Source organism: Gopherus evgoodei, chromosome 2, assembly GCF_007399415.2.
Source record: "Gopherus evgoodei ecotype Sinaloan lineage chromosome 2, rGopEvg1_v1.p, whole genome shotgun sequence".
Classification (NCBI taxonomy): domain Eukaryota; kingdom Metazoa; phylum Chordata; order Testudines; family Testudinidae; genus Gopherus; species Gopherus evgoodei.
Genome location: NC_044323.1, coordinates 184,367,145 through 184,380,509, shown reverse-complemented (window position 1 = coordinate 184,380,509; position 13,365 = coordinate 184,367,145). Strand labels below are relative to the sequence as shown.

Sequence of the window (13,365 nt, the reverse complement as noted above, 5' to 3'; positions counted from 1 at the left end):
CAATAGCACGCCCATTGAGAGTCAAGTACCCAGCACAATACACATGCAAATAAAGTGGTTTTTCTGGTTTACTTTACATTTAAAAGATTAGCTAGAGAAAAAAAAAGGCACTGTTGCTAGGCAGACCCCAGGAGGCAACAGAGAGCCTGCAGTTCAGACAACAAACACCGGAGGGCACCCCAACACAAGAAAACAGGAACAATGACTTCCAAGGAGAAAAGGGAGGCAGAGGAACAACTCAAAGAAGCAGACCACAGGCGACAACTGGAAAAAAGAGAAAAAGAGGTGGAGCTGAAAGAAAAGGAAGAAAACATCAAACTGGCAGCCTACAAAAGAGAACAAGCAGCCAAAGAGGCAGCCCACAAAAGAAAACAAGAAGAAGAAGAGGCAGCCCACAGAAGAAAACTACAGGAAGAAGAGCTGGCCCACAAAATAAAACAAGCAGAAGAAGAGGCAGCCTACCGCCGAGAAATGGAAAAACAACAAAAAGAAAGTGAAGAGAGGGAAAAACAGAGAAAACATGAACTGGAGTTAGCGCAGGCTGGGCAGCATGCTCCAGCCAATCCTAACAACCCTTCGCCAATTATGGTTCCACATCCCAAGAAATTTCCCACCTACAAGGCAGGTGATGACACTGAGGCCTTCTTGGAAAATTTTGAAAGAGCCTGTCTTGGGTACAGCATCTCTGAAGACCAGTACATGGTAAAGCTGAGGCCACAGCTCAGTGGACTCTTAGCAGAGGTGGCAGCTGAAATGCCTAAGGAGAACATGAACGACTATAAACTTTTTCAAACCAAGGCCAGATTAAGAATGGGGATAACCCCAGATCATGCCCGTCGGCGTTTCAGAACCCAAAAGTGGAAACCAGATGTGTCATTTCCCAAACACGCCTACTACATTGGGAAAAATTATGAGGCTTGGATATCAGGAAACAATGTTAAATCCTTGGACGAACTGCACCTCCTCATACAAATGGAGCAGTTCTTGGATGGTGTTCCTGAGGACATAACATGGTACATACAAGATGGAAAACCCAAAAATCTCACCGAGGCGGGGGAGATTGGAGCCAGATGGATGGAAGTGACAGAAAGCAAGAAAGCTACTGTCAAGGGGAACGAATACCCCAGAGGGCACACCGACAATAAACCCTACAACTGAGGGCAGCCAAAGACCCCATCTACAACCCAAGGAAAGCCACAGACACCCTATTCTTCCACCTCACCAGTCTCCAGTAACTCACCTCGACCCAGTGACCAGTCAGCTGGAAGATGCTTCAAGTGTAATGAACTGGGACATATAAAGGCCAACTGCCCAAAGAACGCCAACCGAGTGCAGTTCATTACACCACCATCACCCAAAAGATCCCCAGGCCCAGATGCCTCTCAAATACCCTTGGAGCGAAGGGAAAATTTGAGAGTGGGCGGAAAGAAGGTTACTGCGTGGAGAGACACAGGGGCACAAGTGTCAGCTATCCACCAATCATTTGTAGACCCCAAATTCATCAACCCAAAGGACCAAGTGACAATTTACCCCTTGATGTCACAAGCTGTAGACTTGCCTACAGCTAAACTGCCTGTCCAGTACAAAGGCTGGTCAGGAATGTGGACTTTTGCAGTCTATGACAATTATTCCATCCCCATGCTACTGGGGGAAGACTTGGCCAACCAGGTGAAGCGGGCCAAGAGAGTGGGAATGGTTACACGCAGCCAAACTAGGCAAGCTTCCAGACCCATTCCTGTTCCTGAGCTGTCCACAGACGCCCCGTCTGTGTTACCAGAGACCCAGACAGAGGTAGTGGACCCAGATTCCATGCCAACCACTGAAACAGCCACAGCACCTCCAGTCCCAGGCCCGGAACTGAAACAGCAGCCAGCACCAGCAATTGCAACCACAGCTTCAAACTCAATGCCAGAGGGCGCCAGCGAGCCAGAACTGGCAGAAGCAACAGACAGCCATACCCAAAAGGCTCAGCCAGAGCCTGAAATACCCTCAGGTGCACCAGCGGAGAACGGTTCACCAGCAATGGAAACAACCCCATCACCTACATCACTTCCAGAGGGACCAAGCCCAAGTCCACAGTCTGAGGAAGAACTGGTGACCCCAGCCTCAAGGAAACAGTTCCAGACTGAGCAGGAAGCAGATGATAACCTTCAGAAAGCTTGGGTGGCGGCACGGAGCACCCCGCTGCCTCTCAGCTCTTCTCACCGATCCCGGTTTGTTATAGACCAAGGACTTTTATACAAGGAGATTCTTTCTGGTGGACACCGGGAAGAATGGCAGCCGCAAAAACAGTTGGTGGTTCCAACTAAGTACCGGGGGAAGCTCTTAAGCTTAGCCCATGATCATCCCAGTGGCCATGCTGGTGTGAACAGAACCAAGGACCGATTGGGGAAGTCCTTCCACTGGGAGGGGATGAGCAAGGACGTTGCCAAGTATGTCCGGTCTTGTGAGGTATGCCGAAGAGTGGGAAAACCCCAAGACCAGGTCAAGGCCCCTCTCCAGCCACTCCCCAAAGTCCCATTTCAGCGAGTAGCTGTGGATATTCTGGGTCCTTTCCCAAAAAAGACACCCAGAGGAAAGCAGTACGTACTGACTTTCGTGGACTCTGCTACCCGATGGCCGGAAGCAGTAGCTCTAGGCAACACCAGGGCTAACGCTGTGTGTCAGGCCCTAACAGACATTTTTGCCAGGGTAGGTTGGCCCTCCGACATCCTTACAGATTCAGGATCTAATTTCCTGGCAGGGACCATGCAAAAACTGTGGGAAACTCATGGGGTGAACCACTTGGTTGCCACCCCGTACCACCATCAAACCAATGGCCTGGTGGAAAGGTTTAATGGAACTTTGGGGGCCATGATATGTAAATTCGTCAACGAACACTCCAATAATTGGGACCTAGTGTTGCAGCAGTTGCTGTTTGCCTATAGGGCTGTACCACATCCCAGTTTAGGGTTTTCACCATTTGAACTTGTGTATGGCCACGAGGTTAAGGGGCCATTACAGTTGGTGAAGCAGCAATGGGAGGGGTTTAAGCCTTCTCCAGGGACTAACATTCTGGACTTTGTAAGCAACCTATAAAACACCCTCCGACACTCTTTAGCCCTTGCTGAAGAAAACCTAAAGGATGCTCAGGAAGAGCAAAAGGCCTGGTATGACAAACATACCAGAGAGCGTTCCTTCAAGGTAGGAGACCAGGTTATGGTCTTGAAGGCGCAACAGGCCCATAAGATGGAAGCATCATGGGAAGGGCCATTCACGGTCCAAGAGCACCTGGGAACTGTGAACTACCTCATAGCATTTCCCAATTCCTCACTAAAGCCCAGAGTGTACCATGTTAATTCTCTCAAGCCTTTCTATTCCAGAGACTTACAGGTTTGTCAGTTTACAGTCCAGGGTGATGATGCTGAGTGGCCTGAAGGTGTCTACTAAGACAAGAAAAAAGACGGTGGTGTGGAAGAGGTGAACCTCTCAACCACTCTGAGACGTCTGCTGCGGCAACAAATCAAGGAGCTGTGCACTAGCTTCGCCCCACTGTTCTCAGCCACCCCAGGATGGACTGAACAGGCATACCACTCCATTGACACAGGTAATGCTCACCCCATTAGAACCCCACCCTATCGGGTGTCTCTTCACGCCCAAGCTGCTATAGAACGGGAGATCCAGAACATGCTACAGATGGGTATAATTCGCTCATCTACCAGTGCATGGACATCTCCAGTGGTTCTGGTACCCAAACCAGATGGGGAAATACGCTTTTGCATGGACTACCGTAAGCTAAATGCGGTGACTCGTCCAGAGAACTATCCAATACCACGCACCGATGAGCTATTGGAGAAGTTGGGATGTGCCCAGTTCATCTCTACAGTAGACTTAACCAAGGGGTACAGGCAAGTACCTCTAGATGAACCTGCCAAGGAAAGGTCAGCATTCGTCACCCATGCGGGGCTGTACGAATTTAATGTCCTTCCTTTCGGGATTCAAAATGCACCCGCCACCTTCCAGAGGCTGGTAGATGGTCTACTAGCTGGACTGGGAGAATATGCAGTTGCCTACCTCGATGATGTGGTCATTTTTTCAGACTCCTGGCCCGAACACCTACTACACCTGGAAAAGGTCTTTGAGCGCATCAGGCAGGCCGGACTAACTGTTAAGGCCAAAAAGTGTCAAATAGGCCAAAACAGAGTGACTTACCTGGGATACCAGGTGGGTCGAGGAACCATAAACCCCCTACAGGCCAAGGTGGATGCTATCCAAAAGTAGCCTGTCCCAAAGTCAAAGAAACAGGTTCAATCCTTCTTAGGCTTGGCTGGGTACTACAGGCAATTTGTACCACACTACAGCCAAATTGCTGGCCCACTGACCGACCTGACCAAAAAGACCCAGCCGAATGCAGTTAAGTGGACTGATGAGTGTCAAAAGGCCTCTACCCAACTTAAGGCAACGCTCATGTCTGACCCTGTGCTAAGGGCCCCGGACTTTGACAAGCCATTCCTAGTCACCACAGATGCATCTGAGCGTGGTATAGGAGCAGCTCTCATGCAGGAAGCAACGGATCACAACTTCCATCCAGTCGTGTTTCTCAGCAAGAACCTGTCTGAGGGAAATTTACTGGTCAGTCAGTGAAAAGGAATGCTATGCCATTGTGTACGCCCTGGAAAAGCTATGCCCATATGTTTGTGGACGGCGGTTCCAGCTACAAACTGACCATGCTGCGCTAAAGTGGCTTTATACTGCCAAGGGGAACAACAAGAACGTTCTTCGTTGGAGTTTAGCTCTCCAAGATTTTGATTTTAAAACTCAGAACATTTCAGGAGCTTCTAACAAAGTAGCTGATGCACTCTCCCGTGAAAGTTTCCCAGAACCCAGTAGTTAAAAAGTGTTCTTAAAATGTAAAAGTCTGTCAGTTATATACTTAGCGGTATATGTAAAGGTGCATGTGTTGTATTACTCTGTTTATTTTAGAGTTCTAGGAAGAAATTGCCACCAGTGAAATCCCCACTGTTTGCAATTTGGGGGGCGTGTCATAAACAGATAGCTAAGGGTTAATGTCTCTTTCACCTGGAAAGGGTTAATAAAACACACCTGACCAGAGGACCAATCAGGAAACAAGACTTTTTCAAATCTGGGTGGAGGGAAGTTTGGGTGTGAGTTCTTTGTTCTTTGTCTTGGGTCTGACCCTCACGGCTCTGAGAGTGATTTTTCTATCTCCTGGCTTTCTAATCTTCTGTTTCCAAGTTGTAAGTACAAGGATAGTAAGACAATAGGTTTATATTGGTTTTTTTGTATTTATATGTGTGTAGTTGCTGGAGTGTATTCTTTTTGGATAAGGCTGTTTATTCATTTTTCTTTTAAGCAATTGACCCTGTATATTGTCACCTGGATACAGAGACTATGTTTAATGTCTTTTTCTTTCTTTTTTATATAAAGCTTTCTTTTTAAGACCTGTTGGAGTTTTCTTTAGTGGGGACTCCAGGGAATTGAGTCTGCAGCTCACCAGGGAATTGGTGGGCGGAAGAAGTCAGGGGGAAAATCTCTTTGTGTTAGATTTACTAAGCCTGACTTTGCATACCCTCCGGGTGAGGGGGGGAGAGAGATTAGCTCTCTCGGTACTTGTGTTTCCAGGACTGGAAACAGGGAATCTCCTAGGGTCGTCCAGGGAGTGGAGCCTGGGAGGAAGTAACAAGGAAACAAGGGGAGGGGATTATTTCCCTTTGTTGTGAGACTCAAGGAATCTGAGTCTGGGGGTCCCCCAGGGAAGGTTTTGGGGAGACCACAGTGAGCTAGGCACTGTATAATTCCTGGCTGGTGGCAGCTTTACCAGGTCCAAGCTGGTAACTAAGCTTGGAGGTTTTCATGCTAACACCCATATTTTGGATGCTAAGGTCCAGATCTGGGAAAAAATGTTATGACAGGCCCATTTTTCAGATGAATTATTTGGCCTGATGAAGAGCCAAGATCTGTGATCTTCTGTGCCAAGTAAGGTCACATATCTTGTTTTTTAAATAGAGTATAAAATAGATTCTCCTTTAAAAAGGAAAAATAAACTGGAAGGTAGTTACTAAGAGTTCCTCAAGGATTAGTCTTGGGACCAATCTTACTTAATATTTTCTTTACTGACATTTGCACAAAAAATAGGACTGTGCTCATGAAATTTGCTGATGTCACAAAGTTGGAAGGCATTATCTACTCAGAGAAGGATTGGAATATTGTACAGGAAGAACTGGACAATCTAGAGAAATGGAATAATAGAAATGGGATAAAATGTAATGGTACAATGTGCAAGGTCATGCACCTAGGGACTAATAAATTCCCAGTTTATAGCAAAAATCTTATCAGCTGGAAACGACAGAGGAAGAGAGTGACCTGGCTGCATTAGTTGAACACAAGATACCTTTGAGCCACCACTGTAATGTGGCTATAAAAAGAGCAAATGTGATCCTAGGAAGTATCATCAGAGGTATTTCCAATAGAAATAGGGAAGTATTACTACCATTGTACAAGTCACTAGTAAAACCTCATCTGAAATTCTGTGTACAGTTCTGGTGACCCATGTTCAAGAGAGATTATTTCACATTGGAACAGGTGCAGAGATTGGGTACTAGGATGATCAGGGGGATGGAGATCTTACAAGAAGAGATTAAAAGAGCTTGGCTTGTTTAGTCTACCAGAATGAAGGTTGAGGGGATATAATTGCTCTCTTTATCTACATCAGGAGAATAAACACCAGGAATGTAGAAGAGCTCTTTAAGCTTCAAAACAATATTCACACAGGAACAAGCAGAAACTGGCCATGAATAAATTTAGGCTGGAAATTAGAAGGTTTCTAACCATCATAGGAATGAGGTTCTGGAACAGCCTCCAAATAGGCATAGTAGGGGCAAACAACCTAACTAGTTTGATAAATTTTCAAACAGGATTATATGGCAGGGTTGCCTGTGATAGCAGCTGACTGGACTTTATGACCCAGTAAATCCTTTCTAGTCCTACATCCTAAGTAGGTTCTTATCTGGCACCATCACTGTAGTATCTGAGCACTTCTTAAAGACGAACTAATATAGAACAGGAACCAAAAAGTGGATCTGATTTCTAAGACCCTGAAATCTGTTACTTTATCTCATGATGCAGGTCCCTGGAGACCCATCATAACACCCTTGGGGATGGTGATCCACTGTTTGAGAAACTCTACCGCTTGCAGAATACAGAGAGCCCCATGAGGCAGCTAGATGTCAGAAATTTGTGAAACTTTTGAGGTGCAGCAATTACCAAGGCAAATTTGGCCGTCCTTATATTCAGGTACTTCTCTAGTCTAGGATCTTATTATAATGATTCTCAAAAAAACTCTTATATTTTAAGAGTCCATCTTATCTTGATTTGCTAGATGTGGATTTGCCAAGGCTTTTTTCTTCAGACAAAAATATTTATAATAGTTTCCCTAAAGTGTTTAGTCCTGTCATATCAGACTTTCCATTGAAGAAATGTATTCAGAAAAGAATGCTTGTAGCTTTTAGCCACACAAAACAATATTGTGGTTTTTTGTCCCTATTAAAAACATGTGTTACATGTGTACTCACAATTATGTAAGTCCCAGACTATCAAAGAGGAGAACCAGTCGACTCATGGATTACTAAATTTACACATAAATCCTATATTAAAATAATGTCATGAGTTTGGCTTAAACTGGCAAAATCCAGAAAATATGGCTGAAGTTCTGGGCCAGACTCTGCTCTCAGTTACATCAATATAAATCCAGAGTTATTCCTCTGAAACCAATGGAGTTACAGTATTTCAGATTTATACCGTGGTAAGTGCAAGCAGAATTTGTCTGACTACCCTTAGCTTACTTCACTAAATCTAAGTACTGCAAGGGCCATCAAACAATGGATAACTTTACATAATATATTAAAAGCAAAATCTTAGGTATAGTAAAAAAAAAGGTAAATTAAGGATACTGTTTTGGCTTCTTTGCTGAATTTTCTGGATTTTGTTGGTTTAAGCCAAACCATTAAAATTATTTTAATATGTGAGTGAACACAGATCCATTGGGAAATTGCATTAATTAAAAAAAAAAGACTCAGATTAAAATTTATGTGACAGGCCATGATGTTACTAAAGAAACATGTACACGCTATCATATCTAGGTATTATATATATACTGTATGACTTTAGATAATCTTAGCAAGCATTTATTATTCAGAATGTTGACATCTGTCACCATCTATTTTTTATGTATTTCTGAATGCACATGAAGAGTGGAGTCCTGCAAAGAGTGGAGTCCTGCAAAATCATTGGAACTAGTCATAGCAATAAACTCTTTACCTGAGTAGGCATGTGGCAGTTCTCCAAAAAGGGCCATATTTTTGGAGTTTAATGTATGCATCTTACACACATCTATATCACAGATCATTTGAAAGCTTATTTTACGTATGTTTAGATGAGGTATGAGGTGGAGCTGTCAAATGGTGCTGTAAGCCTGTAGAAGTGAAACAATGGAACCCAAAATGAGAAAATGCCAATTTTTGCACAGTTCCAGAAATACTGAAACATGACTATGACTAGAGTTTAAGTTCATTTCAATACCTTAATATGGTGTTTAACTATATATTAAAAAAATTGATTGGATTTGCATGGGCAGGTATTTTTTTCAGGAATGATTAAGCTTTTTAGCATGTGGCAAAAATGGTACATATCAACATTTTGCAAAATACTACCATTAAATGTTTTCACGTCACATTTTCTTAAATGTTAAAGTATCTCACAAGTGATAACAATAGTTTTCTACATTTTCAACTGAAATTTGCTGATCAGATCAGGCTCACACTGAAGGTTGTGCACCAGCAGCAGAGATTGCATGCTCATAGTTTATACTGCATAGTGGGTAGATATAAATGTACGTAAATTCTTAATGTAATGCTTCTCCATTTGAGAGCTTTTGTACATACACTGTTTTCATTTGTAATTGCCTATGCATGCACTAGCCTTTGAAATATTCTAGAAACTAGTTTTTTAATTCAGTGACACTTATGCACAAGTCAGTATTAGTGTTAGAGATGGGAATACACAGCTTCGTATTATGAATATGAAAAAAGCCAAGAGAGAAAGCAGTGGCCTAACAAGAAGTAGCAAAGACAAAGTCAACAAGCAATTCCTTGCCTGCACACTGAAAAGGGATGAGGAGCATGTTACAGATCTCATCAACAATATGAAAAACCCAGAGGCAAATTAAGATTTATTGGGGCCCAGGCATAAAGAACTTTTGGGGCCCCCCCCCCACTTCTACGTAGGTTCTGGCCGTCCTGCAAGAGCCCCCAGATTGGCCGGGGCCTCTAGGCATGGCCCAAGGGTCCATGCATTAACCCGCCACAGGACAAACCCAAACCCTGAATCACAACCAGAGGTACTTGTCAACATGTCTACTGGACTGCATGTAACATAAGATGTACAAAAGTGTGCAGTGAAAATAGCAAATGTTGGTGAAGAGCAAATGGAGAGATTTGTGAGTGGTGCACTTGAGTCTGATAGGACATGCAGCTTCTTCAGCCCAGTCAAGAAATCTGGTCTAAAAACATTTGTCAACATGGCCAAGAAGACCAAATTTAAGTCTGACAAGGGAAGGACAATCACAGCAGCTATCACTCCAGAAACTGTTTTCCTTTGCAAGATGCAGAAATGATGTTTCAGTGATAACTGTTATTAGTCACCCAACAGGACCTGTGCCTATGTCCCTCCTTCCATGCTGATGGAACAATGAGAGGAACAGACAAAGCTGAATTAGGGCATCAGCTGGAAGCTCAAGATGAAAGAATCCATGAGCTAAGAGTATGTAACAAAGAAACTACAGTGTACATCATTCAGAAGTGCCATGATGATGGCTGGAAACAAATTCCACACATTTGAATTTGGCTGCTAAGTACTTGAGGCAGGCCCTAAAGGATATCACAAAGCTCGTTCTGTAACTGAAGTCTTTGACAGATATGACAACAGTTACTCAGTGAAAACTGAAGAAAGACAGGACCTAAGGTTGGATGGAAGAAATGTCAGGTGATTGGTGGACACCCTGTGTTTCCATGGGAAAAGTTTCTAAACTTGACATCCAATAAGCAGTCAACTGTAAAATTCTTCCATGAATATATGGTTCAAAATGCATCTGAGAGTGTGGGAGCACTCCCAACATAAACACTCCTTCTTGCTGGAGGCTTTTCTAATGGTGAAGTAGCAAAATCCATCACCAGTAGAGATGCTGAAGAAGCCCAAGACTTGTACAGTACTCAAGAGAAAGTTGATATATGTATGCTTCTGCATGCTGGATGTGCCAGTATGGCTTTTGGGGCTCTTGGTGTCAAAGGAACCATAGTAATTAGGTAGGGTGACCAGATGACCCGATTTTATAGGGACAGTCCTGATATTCATGGCTTTGTTTTATACAAGTGCCTATTACACCCTACCCTTGTCCCAATGTTTCACACTTGCTATCTGGTCACGCTATAATTAGATCACCTTAGACAGATGGTTTGGTCCTTGCTGTTTACTATTTTTCACATATGGAACAGGCACCATTACCAGCACAACTGACAAGCACTGCTTCATACCTGTGCATGCAATTTGTGATGCGATGCACTCACTCCTGACTACTATAACATACTTCCTGCTGTACACGCATTAACAGCATTTGACTCTGTGTCATCCCTATTTGGTACCGGCAAAAAAATGTGTTTAAAGTTGTTACAATGAAGGGAACTTACCTCTTTAGAGATCTTGCCAAATTGGGAGAGGGAAACTGACAAACTGCATTTCTCCAGCAAGGAAGTTGGTAGCTGTGCTGTATGCCCAGAATGAGAAAAGAAAGGAGCCCCACAGAGACCTGTATTGCTTGCATCTCAATCTAACTATCAAAAAGGACAAGACAGTGGCCAAACACCCACTGCGTGAGGACAGTTTCGAAGAGCATGTCAAACAAATATCTTGGCAAACAAAGATTTGGATGTTCTTGCCATAGGTAAGCCAGATATTGGATCACCATTGCAACTTGGATGGAAAAAATATGGATGATGAGCTACTTCCCGTATTCTTCAAGGGCCCAATGGCCTCTCTGAGCCTCTACAAGACCTTTTTTGTGCCTCTCCAAGTAGGGATCACTGCACAAGCAACTGTTGCTGTAGTCAGTTCTCTGCCCAGAACTCTGTACATGCCAAGGCGATGAAGACTGTGGCAACCCATGCACTCTTGACAGAGATCGTAGTGAGGAACTAGATGATAATGATGTTGACTAGCAATGTTACCAGCACTAATACATTCAGTGATACCAATACAAATGTATTATTTAATTTTGTTTTAGCCTTTAGATTGTTGTGATATTTTAGAGTCACAACAAAATCCAATTTTATGTCTTGAAATAATATATAGTCATTAAACTAACAGAAATGAATGCAAATATTTCAAAGTGGTCATTTTTAACATGTTGACGTTTCATTATTTATCCCGTTTCCATGGTAGCAGCACCATTTAACAACTCCACAGTCATCTTAAAATAGACATAATAAGCTTTCAAATTATATATGGTGTGCATATGTGTAGAGAGGATACATTAAGCAGACCAAAACAGTGGTATCTGCTGCTCGCCCCAGATAGGAAGCATTTGCAAGATTAGGTCCTAACTTGGCACTGCACATGCAGTAACAAAAGCAAACTGAAAAGGCAGGGAGTGCATATGCAAAACACATGTAAAATATCTGTCATTTATATTTTTAAATATGTGTTTCAAAATGTAAGTGGACTTTTAATCAAAGCTATTTTTAAACTTAACTTAAAATGTAAAATTTAAATATTTTATTATAAATATGTAAAATAAAATTCCCAACTGAATATAATCTCCAAATCAGTATACTGCTTTAAAAAAGAACGAGCCTATAGATGTATTCATAAGATAAATAAGGAAAATCCATCTTTTATTTGCAAAATTCCTAGAGTAGTAGGAAGCTGTGCAAAGATCCCCAAGCTGCAGACCATAGTAAAGGCACATATTTTGCAAATAATAATGCAAACCACGGAAAAATCGGGGGGAGGGTGGGAGGTATGTTCCTTAAATAGGAAATCATTGTTTACTTACAAGCCAGGGGAAAGTTGTTTGTTTGTTGGGGGGAAGAAGGAAGAGAGAAATGTCCCTGGCTTGCTACCTACCTTCAACCAATTCATGAGAAAATCCTGGCTTGACGCTGTGTGTGTGCTGAGTAGCAGCCCATGGTCTATAATGGAAACGCTGACACCACAGGCGCAAGCGTTTGTGGGCGCAGCTGCAGCACTGAGCCAGTGGTGTAACAGTAACAAGCCTCTGCACCCCTCCGCCACACGAACTCGCTTCGCCACAAGTATGAATGCAATGTCTTCCGATGGCGTGTGAAGCTGACATGCTGCAAAAGGGAGCTTTACAGACGTGGGAGGGTTCATACTACAGCAGCTCTCGAAAAGCCCGTTTAAAGGTCTAGATTAGAACGAAATGCCCAGCTGCATAGGGATAACCTCAGTTAGTTTCTTACCTTTCTTCCTCTGCCCCAGCAGTTAGGGGATGGCATGAAGTTTTACGCTTTGAGGCGTTTCTTCCTTAACCCAGCTCCTGTTATCTTGCAATTTCAATAGTTTCTTGGTGCGTAATAACAGCGAGGGAACTGACAACAACTTCAGGTAATAAAAGAAAAACCTCTCTCTTGCAATACCCCTCCCTCTCTCTCCCCTTCCTAACTCCTGTACTCTGTTCACTTCTTTCTCTCCTCTGTCATTACCTAACTCAGCTCCCTCTCTTCTCCTCTCCCGAGGAGGATGTTAGCAGCAAGTTCAGGATCTCAGTTGACAAGAGCTGCGGTGGGCGGCTGCAGGACCACCCCTGCGTACCTACAATCTCTCCGGCTTGGACTAAAGTTGTGCCCTGAGCAAGTCTGGGGAAGGGATACACAACCGCCAAGGTCTGCTCATTGCAATTCATACATGCGGTGTTTGTCTGAAAGCACCGCCTCCTCCTCCTCCTTCTCATCTTACAAAGGCAAAATTCATTTTTTACATTTCATGAGTACAGTATAGAAACCAGGCCGGGGTCAGTGTCTGAGGATTCCACAGCTACTGAATGTTTGAGGGGGAGCAGAAAGAAGGAGGCTCACTCTGAAAAGAAAAGCCTTTTGTGTTCTGGAGAATGTCAGCTTAAATCATGTATTGTCAGCAAACCATTTATTATTGTCCCTGTTATTAATCATACCTTAGATTACAAATGCTAAAGACTTGTTAAAATCCAGATTGTTATTCTTTACACTGTTGACTTCATGTATGTCTTTCATTTTGGACAATAAAAATCAATTTGGTTAATTTCAGTTTGAATTACAG

General features: G+C 43.2%; 1 protein-coding gene across 2 annotated transcripts in view; it reads right to left on the bottom strand.

Moving 5' to 3' along the window:
- Positions 1–13,125, bottom strand: part of RNF144B (ring finger protein 144B) — a 125,010-nt gene extending 111,885 nt beyond the window's left edge. The window contains exon 1 of one of the 2 annotated variants that reach the window (XM_030552517.1): positions 12,531–13,125. The gene's annotated coding sequence lies outside the window, so the exon portion shown is untranslated. Of the gene's footprint in view, positions 1–12,174; positions 12,242–12,530 lie in introns of those variants that run through there. The other variant, XM_030552519.1, reaches the window with a different exon arrangement.
- Positions 13,126–13,365: the final 240 nt, after the last annotated feature.